The sequence below is a fragment of the Hippichthys cyanospilos genome, chromosome 5, assembly GCF_059441005.1.
Source record: "Hippichthys cyanospilos isolate Australia breed blue-spotted pipefish chromosome 5, RoL_Hcya_1.0, whole genome shotgun sequence".
Taxonomy (NCBI): Eukaryota; Metazoa; Chordata; class Actinopteri; order Syngnathiformes; family Syngnathidae; genus Hippichthys; species Hippichthys cyanospilos.
Window position 1 is genome coordinate 9167534 of NC_142373.1, and position 12480 is coordinate 9180013.

Genomic DNA, 12480 nt, shown 5'->3' on the forward strand with positions numbered 1-12480 from the left:
TGCTAAATAAAACGCAAGGAGGAATAAAGCGAGCTAAGTTGCAATCACTGATGAGGTCATTTTCAAAATAAAAGCATTTGATGTATTTATTTTGAAGTTTTATCTACAGTATATATAAGTTGGGATCTATGGTAGTTAGCTAATGTAAGCAAGCCCCTTGTAAAAGACATCAGAATTTTATATACGTGTTAAAAATTACAAAATAGTATAGTAAGTGCTACTTATATATAATATACATGCTTACAATAACATAAATTAATAAATATACAATTTTATTTACCTTTAGAGTGACATGATTTGAGCTAGTTACGGCCATATTATGCGGCCGTTTTTTTTTTTTTTTGAATAAAATGTAATTCTGGCCTATAATCACTTTCCTCAAAAGATACTAATGAAATATCTCACCCTGTTTCCTGTAGTTTTTCTAGCACTATAAACAGCAAAGTATAAGAACACCTGGCTTGGAAAATGAAAGTAACTACTGAACGCAGTTGCCCTCCGGATCTTTGTAGCTAAAAATGCTTCCGCTCTTCTGGGAAGACTCGCACCCCTTTCACACTTTTCTGGTGCCAGTGCTAGATCCAGTTTTTTGATAGATATTTTTTTTATCTTACTGGAAAAAAAAGCATTGTAGGAGCTTGCAAAACCAATGGCAGACAACTCGTAGCTGGTTTAGGGGATGGCTCCGTGTTCAATCACCATTTAATGGCACAAAGCCAGCGAGCTCATGGTTTATAAACGGAGACGTATCTGATGACAGGATGACGTTTCGCTGATGATGTAAGGATCTTTTAGAGTTGGCTCTCTGACGGTGGTCAAAGTTGAACTAAAAGTGAAATGGCTATGAGTCTCTTTTCACGTCCATTTATGGCTTTCCATAGCAAACGCATATCAAGCATACCTTCATAGACTGTGATTACACTGATTTCAACTTATAACAGTTCGAGAATGAGATCCGCTTCAAAGTAAAATTCACATTTTGAGCAAAACAGAGAATAACATATGCATGTGTTTTTTGGTCATTATTATTGTGTATTTTTTACCTTTTTTTGGTTGTTTGTATCAATTGTGAAATTCAAATTCTGATCTGCTTTCTTTAATTCTTCTCCCGGACACCTTTGCAAAAGAGATGTTCATCTCAATTGTATTTTTTCTGGTTAAGTAAAGGTTTTGTTAAAAAAAAAAAAAATGACATAACAGCGCTGCAAACTAGTGGTTGTCAAGTAGCTTCAACGTGTTAGCTAGCTAGTTTGCTAACAATGAGCTTCATCTATTAATCACTAGTTTTCTTAGTTGTTGAGAAACAGTAAGAATTATATATATATATATATATATATATATATATATATATATATATATATATATATATATATATATATATATATATATATATAATTATTTATGACACGAATATGACAGGCCTCGCATGTAATGGGGATTAGTTAGGAGTTTTTTGAGTTATTGACAAAGATACGCATTTTTGACAGAAAAGTCCATTCGGAAGCTTCTTTAGGGCTCGACTTTCATGTTCCACACACCAAAAAGTTCAAATTGCAATTGCATTCATATTTGTAAAGGTATATTTAATCGTGTGATAGTTTCTTTTTGCGAGCATGACCATGATCGCTTACCTACTCCAGATTCAGTCTGGAAGCTAGTGGCGAGTCCTATGCAGGCTAAACGGGGCTTGAGATCACCCACTCCAACACGCCAGCGCCGGAGTGTTGTAATTAATAACCGTCCATGCGTCACACGTCCATCCGGCAGCCCTGCCCCTCGTCTCCCTGGCGACAAAGGCCCTCGGTCGCCAGACGTCCGACACCGCCGAGCGCTTGTTTCCATTTTTCTGAGAGACAGCAGCGGCGCGCGCATGCGCGCGTGTGCACGGGGTGCTTAGGGTGCATAAGCCATCGCTATGTACCTTTCATCTTGGAGGAGATTTGGAGAGGTTTCAGACCACAGAGACTTCTTAATTCTCACTAATTCATTTGCGTTCCAGATTCCCTGGGCCCGGGATAACCTGAGAATGATAATGAACCCGCAAGGGGAGTGCGTGGTCCCTTGCCTTTCAATGTGCTCGGAATAGATTCACATAATCTTTACCGCTCGATCTTTTCTGGAGAAGACTCTTATTAAGTGCGATTTTTTTTTTTTTTTTTTTGTCTTGAGGTGTCCTACAAGTTGGGGAGCTTTAACTTTGTCTGAGGATGCCCCACATCCGCCTGACACACGGCCAGCTTTAAAAGGCAGCCATGCAATATTGACGTAACCGCGAGAAAATAGGTGTGAGAGTGTTTTCTATTCGGGAATCAGACTTTATAATGAATATTTATCTCAGAGCTGGACATAGACCATCAATCAATAAACTCTACTTATCAGCTTCTGGAAAATTGAGCTTCATCCAAACAATATATTATCATTACAAATGAGAGAGCGTGTAATTTACATTTATGGATTCAAATGGCTCGCTTGAAGCATCGGGAGGAAATCATTATAAGTGCAACTTTTAAAGTCCAACGGCCCAGAGGTTGCCTGATTCAGAAGTCAAACTAGATTTTATCCGAGGTCGCACAAAATGAATATGTCCGAAAATTTAGCGAGACCTCAATTTTGAGGAATGAAGTTGTAAATAACGTTCAAACGTCCGTCTGCACTCAGAAAAATAAATAATCTTATTAATAAATGTAGGGTCCAAACAATAGGGATTTTTACTCCTTGTACGAATTTCATTGATATAAAAGCATACAGGATAAAGATTTTAATCACCTCTGGCGTCATTTTGGCGACCTCTGGCGATATTTTGGTTATCTCGAATGCAACTTGACAAGATGAAACGAGCCGCCAGCTTTGCGTACAATAGCCAAAATTTACCCTAGTGGCTTAAGAACTAACCAACTAACTAGCTAACTAACTAACTAACTTACTACGCACACAATTGAAGCTAGCATTAGAAACCAATAAAATCTCAAAGTAAAGATATTATTTTAGTGCTGAGTCAAACCTTGAGACATTTATGCTAATGCTATGCTAACCACTAGCTCTAATTGCCTGTACCGATGAAATTTAGTTGTTTTGTTTGTTTTGTTTAGTAGTTTTGACTGATTTTTTTTTTACTGCTTTTACCGCCTCGTGTTGGCAACAAATCACTGTCGCGCTGCAGTGAGCGGCTGTCAATTGCTGAACAATTTTACAACAGTTGTCCCTTGTTGACTTATCATCAGCAACTCTTTTCTTCTTTTGAGGGATTTTCTGGAGGTTTACAGGTCTGAGGGCTCCACTGCAAACTCCAGTGTGAGAAAAGGCAGGAGAAAAGCCGCCTCGCTTCACGGCCGGTCTCATCTTTGGTCAAACAGAAGTGAGCTTAATTCGGGGGGTCTGCCTTTGGGAATTTCAAAGGAGGAAAAGCTTTGAGTGACGCCGAGCTTGAGCTCCCTGATGTTGCTGAGATGAATGAAAGCGGGGTCTAGAGGCGAGATGCCTTCTCACACTCCCGCATCGGCGGAGGCCTTTTAAGATCTCATCAAGATAATTATACATAGCTTGCTGAAATACTGTATGTGTTTTACGCCGGGCGGGAAGACGATCACGCTCAATCTGTGTTGATGTTTACATCGCGTCGAGACAAATTATGGCGCAATTTGAACACCTGTTGTATGAAAATACATTGCCGGTACACTGAGTCCCAATAAATGACTGTATTTTCTGCACTATAAATTACACCTAAAAGTCTTTTATTTTATTCAGCGCATAAGCTGAGATTGTTCAACTTGAGGAAAAAGAAATAAATGAATCGCCATGTCAATTCTTCAATTTTTACCTCTGCATTTCAGTTATTTTTTTAATTAAAATGTTAAAAATACTTACAGTACTACAATACTGAAATTGTGTTATGCCATATTTGCTCCAATTGTGAAGCGATTTATATGGAGACAAGGCACAAAGATTGCAAGTTTTTATTTTATATTTATTTTATAAAATAAATCCAGAAACTGTTTTTAAATGAAGGTTTTTGGTTGCAATTTGATTTTTCTTTAAAAAAGTTTTAATATTTAATTGAATCATAATTATATTCTAATCTAAACAATCTTTTAATGTAATTAAGGTATTTTTCCATATTCTTCAGATAGTCCGTTCCACAAACCATCTGTACTCTTAATTTCTGATTGTCTATTAAAAAAGTATGACTAACTTACCCGTCTGACTTATTGATCTTGCTCCAACTAGTGGGTGCATAATGCAACCCAGTTACTACTGTAGCTTCTCTTCTATGAGCCTTATAATGCAGTGCACCCTATACATGAAAAGCTTTATAAGTGGCCATTTGTTGAAGGTGCGCCTTATAATCCGGTGCACCTTATAGTGTGGAAAATACATTTGTCCAGTCTAAAAATAGACATTGTGAATTTCTAGAAATGTTGCTGAAAAAATAATGGGATCCATGACTATACTTTTAGTAGACCAGCCAGGATGCTTAGTATGTTGTGATATGGCTACCATCAATGCTAATGTTACTGTCGAGTTGTATAAACTGTTTTTAAAAACAATGCTTGGGGCTAGCAACTCAAATTATAACCTTTGCCAAGGAGGTTATATTGTCACCCTTATTAGTGTTGCTTTTTTTTTTTTTTTTTTTGCAGGATTACGCAAAAACTACTTCTCTTATTTGTTCAAAACTTTGTGGAAGTGAGGGGCATGGGCCAGGGGAAAATCCGATAAAAAAAGATTTCTTTGACAAAAAAATGAACAAATCTTAACAATGCAATTCAGACATCTGCAGGAGTTGGCATGTATGAAGGTGTTCAGTTTGGTCGCGTTCCAATGCAGGATTTTTTTCTTCCTTTTTTTTACCTTTTGACTTCTGCAAGAAACACTTGAGATCATAAATCATCCCCAAAAGATGCTTTTGGCTAGCGACCAGTCCAGGGTGTAACCCGCCTCTTGTCCAAAAGTCAGTTGGCTGGCATGGACTCCAGCTCACCCACAACCCTCTTGAGGACAACAAGCACTATACAACATGGAGGCATGGGTGGAAAATTCATTCAAAACAGTTGAAAAGACCAGGCAGCACATGTAGGCCGAATTGGACTCACACGTACACTAACCTCTTTTCACTAATGTACCCCATGTGATTTTTTTTTTTTCAGCCAAGAACCCCCTAAACAATACAAAGCATGTCTGATTCATCAAAGTCCGCAATCCATATTCACTTACCATTTCACCTTGAAATCCCGAATCCATTCAAATGAGGGTGTGTTTGCCCTAAAACATGTCAGAACATGTCGTAGTCACAAAAAATAAGAAAAATTAAATTTGATTACAGTGTTATATGGGGCACACTTTATCTTCACCAGATGTTGTCTCAAGCACTTTGCTAAAACGTCATCTTCACTTTTGGGGGAACACATTCGTAGCTAGCTAACACAGGCAAACATTCTTACATGGTCAAATCAACGTAACTTTTTTTCTTTCTTTTTTAATTAAACACTTCAGGACCCCTACAATGGCCACCGGAAGCAAACAGGGTGTTTATTTATTTATTTATTTTTATGTATTTTAGTACACTTTTAAATCCATATTGTGATTGTTAGCTAGTGGTCAAAAGTTCAAGTTTGCAGATTCCCTCTTTGCTATATAACGTAAGAGAACAATGTTAGTTAGTTAGTTAGTTAGTTAGTTAGTTAGTTAAATGAAAAATTTCCACCAGACGCAAACTTTAAAACTACTAGTTAAAGACAAATATTAGTTAGTTAGTTAGTTAGTTAGTTAGTTAGTTAGTTAGTTAGTTAGTTAGTTAGTTAGTTGGTTAGTTAGTTAAACATTTTCCATCAGACTCATACAGTAATATCAATAATAAAAAAATAGACAAATATTAGTTAATTAGTTGGTTGGTTAGTTAGTTAAACATTTTCCATCAGACTCATACAGTAATATCAATAATAGAAAAATAGACAAAGGTTAGTTAGTTAGTTAGTTAGTTAGTTAGTTAGTTAGTTAGTTAAATGAAGCCCCAAATTACCATCAGGCTCATACAGTAAAAACAATAATTATAAACTTGACAAATATTTGATTCCTCTCTCAAGGTTTTTTCTTCTATCCAACAAAAGACCTTTACACAACAGTCTAGCCTTGCAAAAGAAAAGATCGCTTCAATATTTTAACAATATTTCATACAAAGTGGCTTTGTATTTGCAAATCAACGATTTTCACATTTTTATCAGAAGAAAACGGGCGTTTTTTTTTTTTTTTTCTGTCTACACAACAATTAATGGGACTAACTCTCTTTTCTTGAGCACCTCCCCTCTCCCACAGCTAAGCGTTATCAGTGCACCGGTTGTTGCGGTGCGTACTAACAAGCCCTATCTGATCAGCCGCCCCAGTCAAGACACATGATTAGGTAGGGCAAACAAGCCTGAAATTGATGACTCAGTCTCGGGTGACAGTCGGGTCTGTTTGCATGGTGGCAATAGCCATCCAATCTGACTTGCTTCCCCCTGTTTAAAGACAGCAGTTTGTAATCTGATTACATTTCCAGATCTGCCTTGGCTCACATCTGGCAGTCAGCCATGCGAGCGAAGGCGGGTGAAGAGACACGCGGAACGACAAAGCAAGAAGAAGAAGGAGTGGGGGGGGGACTGCTCGGGGCAAATCATTCCTGCCAGTGTGCTGGCAGCTGCACTGTTGCTGTCATTTCAATATGTTTTTGTGCACCTCAAGCTCGCCGACAATAACACCACGCCTTGCTTATGTCATCACATTTTGACAAACTTCACAATTGCTTTTGACCTTGATTTAACCATCTGCTTTCTAATCTTTTTCTTCGCATTCCTCTTATATCGTACAGTGAAACGGCACTCAGATCCAATCATTCAGAAAGACAATCCGTTTGGGCTTTCTCTTTGGCTTTTTAAGCGACCAGCAGTGATTCAAATCATCACTTGGAAAATTACCTACAGTATCTATCTATCTATCTATCTATCTATCTATCTATCTATCTATCTATCTATCTATCTATCTATCTATCTATCTATCTATCTATCTATCTATCTGATATTGAATTCTACACCTAATTGTCTTTAAATGATACAATATATAATACATCGACAACACAAAGATTGACAAAGTCAAAACAGTTTAAATGTTTTGAAGTTGAAATCCCTTGTTTCGAAAAAAAAAAACATTTCAAATGTGTTTCTGCACATTCACTTTTCTGCACACATTTCAATTCATACACTTTGAACCTCATATTTTCCGCACTATAAGGCACACCTAAAGGCCTTAATTTTTTTTTTAAAAACCTGATGGTGCGCCTTATAATCAGGTGCGCCTTATATATGGATCATTATTGAGATTTGGATTGGTAGATAAGGAATGAAGTGATAAAGTAAGCTTTACCTGTTTCTTTTGTGTGTTTACTGTTGAACAAGGTTGCTCATATTGAGATTGAGTTATTATGCTATTGAGAGTTTAGAGTTATTATTTGAGTTATTATTGTTGTTATTTTGAGTATTAGTATATTGTGTTTGAAAACGTTTTAAAATATGTCATTAATTGAGGGTGCGCCTTATAATCCGGTGCGCCTCATAGTGCGGAAAATGCGGTATATATATATATATATATATATATATATATATATATATATATATATATATATATATATATATATATATATATATATATATATATATATGTATATATATATATATATATATATATACACACACACGTGCAAATACGGGTGAAAATGACTACCATCACGATAACATTATTCACTAAAGCGGGCCGGCATGAGGCTTGAAACCGCAGGCCTGAAAACCCGTCTCACATGGCCCCTGTCTACCAGCAACCGTATTTCTACTTAAATGGAGTACTTATGCCACCTCTGCCAAATACTAAGCTATCAAAATATATTCGCTGAGAGAAGTCAATGTGACATTAAGAAGTATCTTGTTTCACAGCTAGCGATGAATAAACAAGCCTCTGCGGCGAATATAAACACTCCACAGTTTGACATTTGTCTGGGATTTTCCTATCTATGCTGGAAATGACAGTCTATGGAACATGTAAAAATGCCATGGCAGATGTGAAATCAATTTGCATTTCCCCCAGTGCCGGGATAACACGGCCCCTGTCAGAGGACTCTGCAGATCTGCCGGCGATAATGACGTTATAGAGGGCGGCGTGCGCACCGGGAAGGATGAAAGTGAAAAAGAATGACGTTCCGTGTTTCCCATGATTGCCTTGACTTGGCGAAGGAGCATGCGCTCGTCCATCTTTGCTCCCCATTAGCTCCTCTTGTTCCCTGCCGCGGGGAGGGCGGTGGGGGGGCACGCGCATTCGACCAGTCAGCTTTTGCCTCCCTCGCAGATGCTATTTTTTCCCGCTTTAACTAATTAATTAAATCGCCCCCTACAGGTCACCCGACTGAAGCCTCTAAATTTGCAACGGCCCGCGTCAGGACTTCAAATGTGACCATTAATTAGACATTTCCTAATTAATGTACTAATGAAATATCTCGTATCAAACAATTATGCTACATTTGATGCTAACCATTAATTGCAGACGGTAATTAATACACTGATTAAAGGGAAAATAATTGACCCGGTGCAATTAATAGAAACAAAAGTGAATCAACAACAAGTGGCAGTTTATTCAATTTACTTCCAAGGAAAATTCAATGAAAGGTTTTTCTTTATGATAATCCTTGCCAAACATTTTCAACGTTGGTGCCACCGGGTAAAGTGCCATCCCATCATGTTGTTTCAAAGACCACCGTGCACACTAATGGCCGCCTTCGCGGCACTTTGCAAAAATGAGGCAAGGAATTATGTGAATGGCAGCCATCACGCACAGGAGGGAGCGCGACGCATGTGGAGGGTTGTGTTATGACGTGCAACCCGGAATTATTGTGGTTAGGGAAAAAAGGAGAGGTCGGGTCAGAAAAATACACAACACAAATTTAAACGGCATCAGTCCGTCATTGAAGATTATTGGAGCCACTTAGCGATCATGAGATGGTGTCGAGTGGAAAATATAGACTTTGAAGAAAGAAATCCAGCCTTCTGTTTGACCTGAAATTCATATTTTAATTGGCTCCAACAAGCTTATAATAGTTTGGGACTTTTCATCAGTTTTTTTTTTTTTTTAAATCTGTTTGAATTTGTCTTAAGAGCATTTTTTGTTGTTTTTATTTGTGTGAAAATGCTTTGGTTAAGAATATTTTACATTAATTAGATTTTTTTATATCTATATACAGGGTTTGTTGAGTGCAAGATTAAAAAAAAAAAAGTCACTATGCATTGTGTAATAAAGTAAACCTGGAAAGACCATTTGACAAGATAAATACATTCAAAAGCGACCCTAAACTCAAGTATGACATTAAATGACAAATACAAAAAGAAAGGACATTAGTGGTATAATCATAGTAAGTTTTAGAAATGTAAGATGCGGTTTTATTTTATTTTTTGAGCATATTCGTCTTTAAACTGTTACTGAAAAAGATTTACCAAATTTAATTTTAAATATGTCATTGGTTTTGTCATTTTGCTGACTAAAAATATAATAAGTATAAAAATAGAGAAAGTATAGCTATTTCCGAGCCAAACTTGTGTTATGTTTCGACAGGACTTAAAATTTTGTTGATGTTTGGCCTAGCGCTGAAACTATTAAATCTTATACTGGAAATATGACCAAATAATCAGTTGTTGGGACAAAAATACAATATTTTGGTTTGGTTATGGAACAAAATCATAATTACAGGATACAATAACGCACCTTTTAACTTAATAAACTTAACCCTTATGCCGTATTTTGACCATTTCATGGTCGTTTTCTTCCACGTCATTCTCGCAATATTTTAGCCAAAGGATGGCACACTCCTGGTAGCGTGATTGCTAAGTGGTTGAGCCATTTTGAACTTTGACATGTTGTCACCATCTGTGTGAAATTTCAGCTCCCTATTGTCTTCTTACGAGTCTTTCCCTTTGATGTTTTGCCTTTGACGTAAAGATCGAAAGATTGGACAAAAGAAACGGGATGTTTTTTAGGGATTTCAACTTGGCAACGTTTACATTTCTTGTTCAAATTTTTGAGCTACATCCATGACTTACATATAACTGAAAGAGATTTAAATGGAGAATATGGGGCGGGCACTAGGACCAAGCTTCCCACCCAACGGGCAAATTGGGGGCATGTTTGAATGAATCTCGTTGTGGCGCAGTTACTTTGACAACGTTTTTCATTAAATGTTGGTGTAGGAAGAATAAAAATGTGTAAACGTGCCGCAATATATCAAATTTACCTTTGACGTCTGCAGCCGTCAGCGGTAGTGAACGAGTTAAAAAAATCCATCCGATTTTCGAGGCAATCCTCCCGAGAACCGGTTGAACAGTGCATTAGGACAACCCAATCATGTATATTACGGGGTCACACTTGGAATTTATGAAGGAGACAGTCAGATAATGAGATTTCCCCGATCTAATCAACCTCTTAAATACCCGAAGAAGCGCAGCGATGCGTCCACGGCCTCAATAACAAGTCTGGCTTTGTCCAAAACATCTTTGGCCGCTTTTCTCCCGCCCACGCGTGGCGCTAACGCTCCGTTTTCCCCGCGACGGCACCGGCCCGGAATTACGCTCGTCTGTACGGTTTGTTAGCACTCGAGAGATAAAACTTTACATGTTGCTCCCAATTAGCACGGCGGTGACCATGCGCCGTCTCCCGTGCGCGGCGTTTTCTTCTGAAGAGGGCCAATTTATGTGAAGACTCAAGAGAATGTGAGAAGGGAGGCAGATATGGACTGGCGAGATAGTGCGTGCGTATGCGAGAGGCAAACGGGGTGAGGGGGGGCCGGCGATAGAGGGAGAGGACGGCAGAACGGGAAATGGCTTAAGCCTCCGTTCTGAGCGGAGAGACAGGTCCTATTAACATTTAACAGCATTTGTGCAACTTGGTGCCGAGGTTATGATGCAAATGAGGAGAAATTAAAAGTGGCCAGAGGTTTGTCATTGATGGATTGCAGGCTGGCAGCGCCCGCACTTCCTAGTGTCCATCAGAAGAGATTACTGTGTAATTAAACCTTATTTCTGGACTCTCCGCCGCATAATTACTTTGTGAATGTAACCGTCATCTAAAAGCGGCGGGAAAACGCTTTAGCATTTAGCGGGCGCGCTGGGTAGCGCGCCTTGTGTCAGATATAGCCATCAGACGGAGCAAAAGAACTGTCACTTTTAATAAGAGGAAAAACATTAAATGAAACAGTATGCTTATTATGGGCAAAAATGAGGCTTTAAAAGTCCTTGCCGCCATTTGCATAATTTATGCCCCCACCCGCCACCCCGTCATTCACACGCGAGCTGCGAGCTTTGGACAATTTCCCCCTCGCGTTTAAATAGATTGCACATTTAAGGCTACTTAAGGAAAATTATCACTTTGCATATTTTAATTGTTACGAAGGAAGTGATTTGAGAGAGGTCTGTGGCTCATCCTCTTGAGCCATGCGGTTTGCGAAGCCGTCTGATTTGGCTGCGCGGCGCTGCCGCTCGCCAGATAACCTCCGAGTTCACGCGCATCCACTCCAGTTTCATCAGAATGCAAATGAAGCCCGGACCGCCGCCGCGTGCCGATCTTTGATATTTACAAAATAGCCACTAATAACTCCGGTGTAATTTGTTGGACTCAACTTTACTTTTCTCTTATCGCTCCCGATTCGGCTTTTCAAGTCCACTAGCTCTTGTTTAAAGGCCACGTTCGCTCCCGGCCGTTCCGAGGAACGCGCCTTACGGTCTGGATGCGCAGATATGCCGGGATGCCATCGATTTTCAAAAGAAAGAAATAAATACGTCGAGTCAGTGAAGGACTGTTAAATTCCCATTTTCTCTTGCAGGATGTCATTCTGAAAACAGATTCGCGCATGCCAAATTATTCATATTCAACGGTATGAAATGCTGAACTGTGACGTTGCACTCTTAAAACTCACAGGTGATACAACCCAATAAATAACCCATTTTTGGTGAAAAAAAATTTGGATCGCCCGGCTACAGAGGTCAATTTGACAAATTTTCTACATAACAACCGTCGTATGTTTTCAGGTCAACGCATGGTGAGTGAGGTAGTGGAAGGTCGCGGACCCAAACGAGGCCGGAGGCAAAATGTACTGAGGAGATGAAAAAAGAAAACGATGAAGAAAACGACAAACAAAGTACCCAGCAAAAAACGAACTCGCTAAACACCTGAAGGGCAAATTCAGAAGAACACGGGAAACACTCATGAGGACTACGAGGACATCGACAGACACTTTGACGATGACCCGGCAAGAACTGAAAGAAAACAGGAAACTAAATACACACAAAACTGACAAAGCAAACAAGTAACACCTGGGCGTGACATAACAAGAGCAGGGAGCTGATTGGCCAATACAAGGGAAGCAGGTTAACGTGGACAGGTGGATGTAATCGCACTCACAAGACATTGACAAGTGAAACA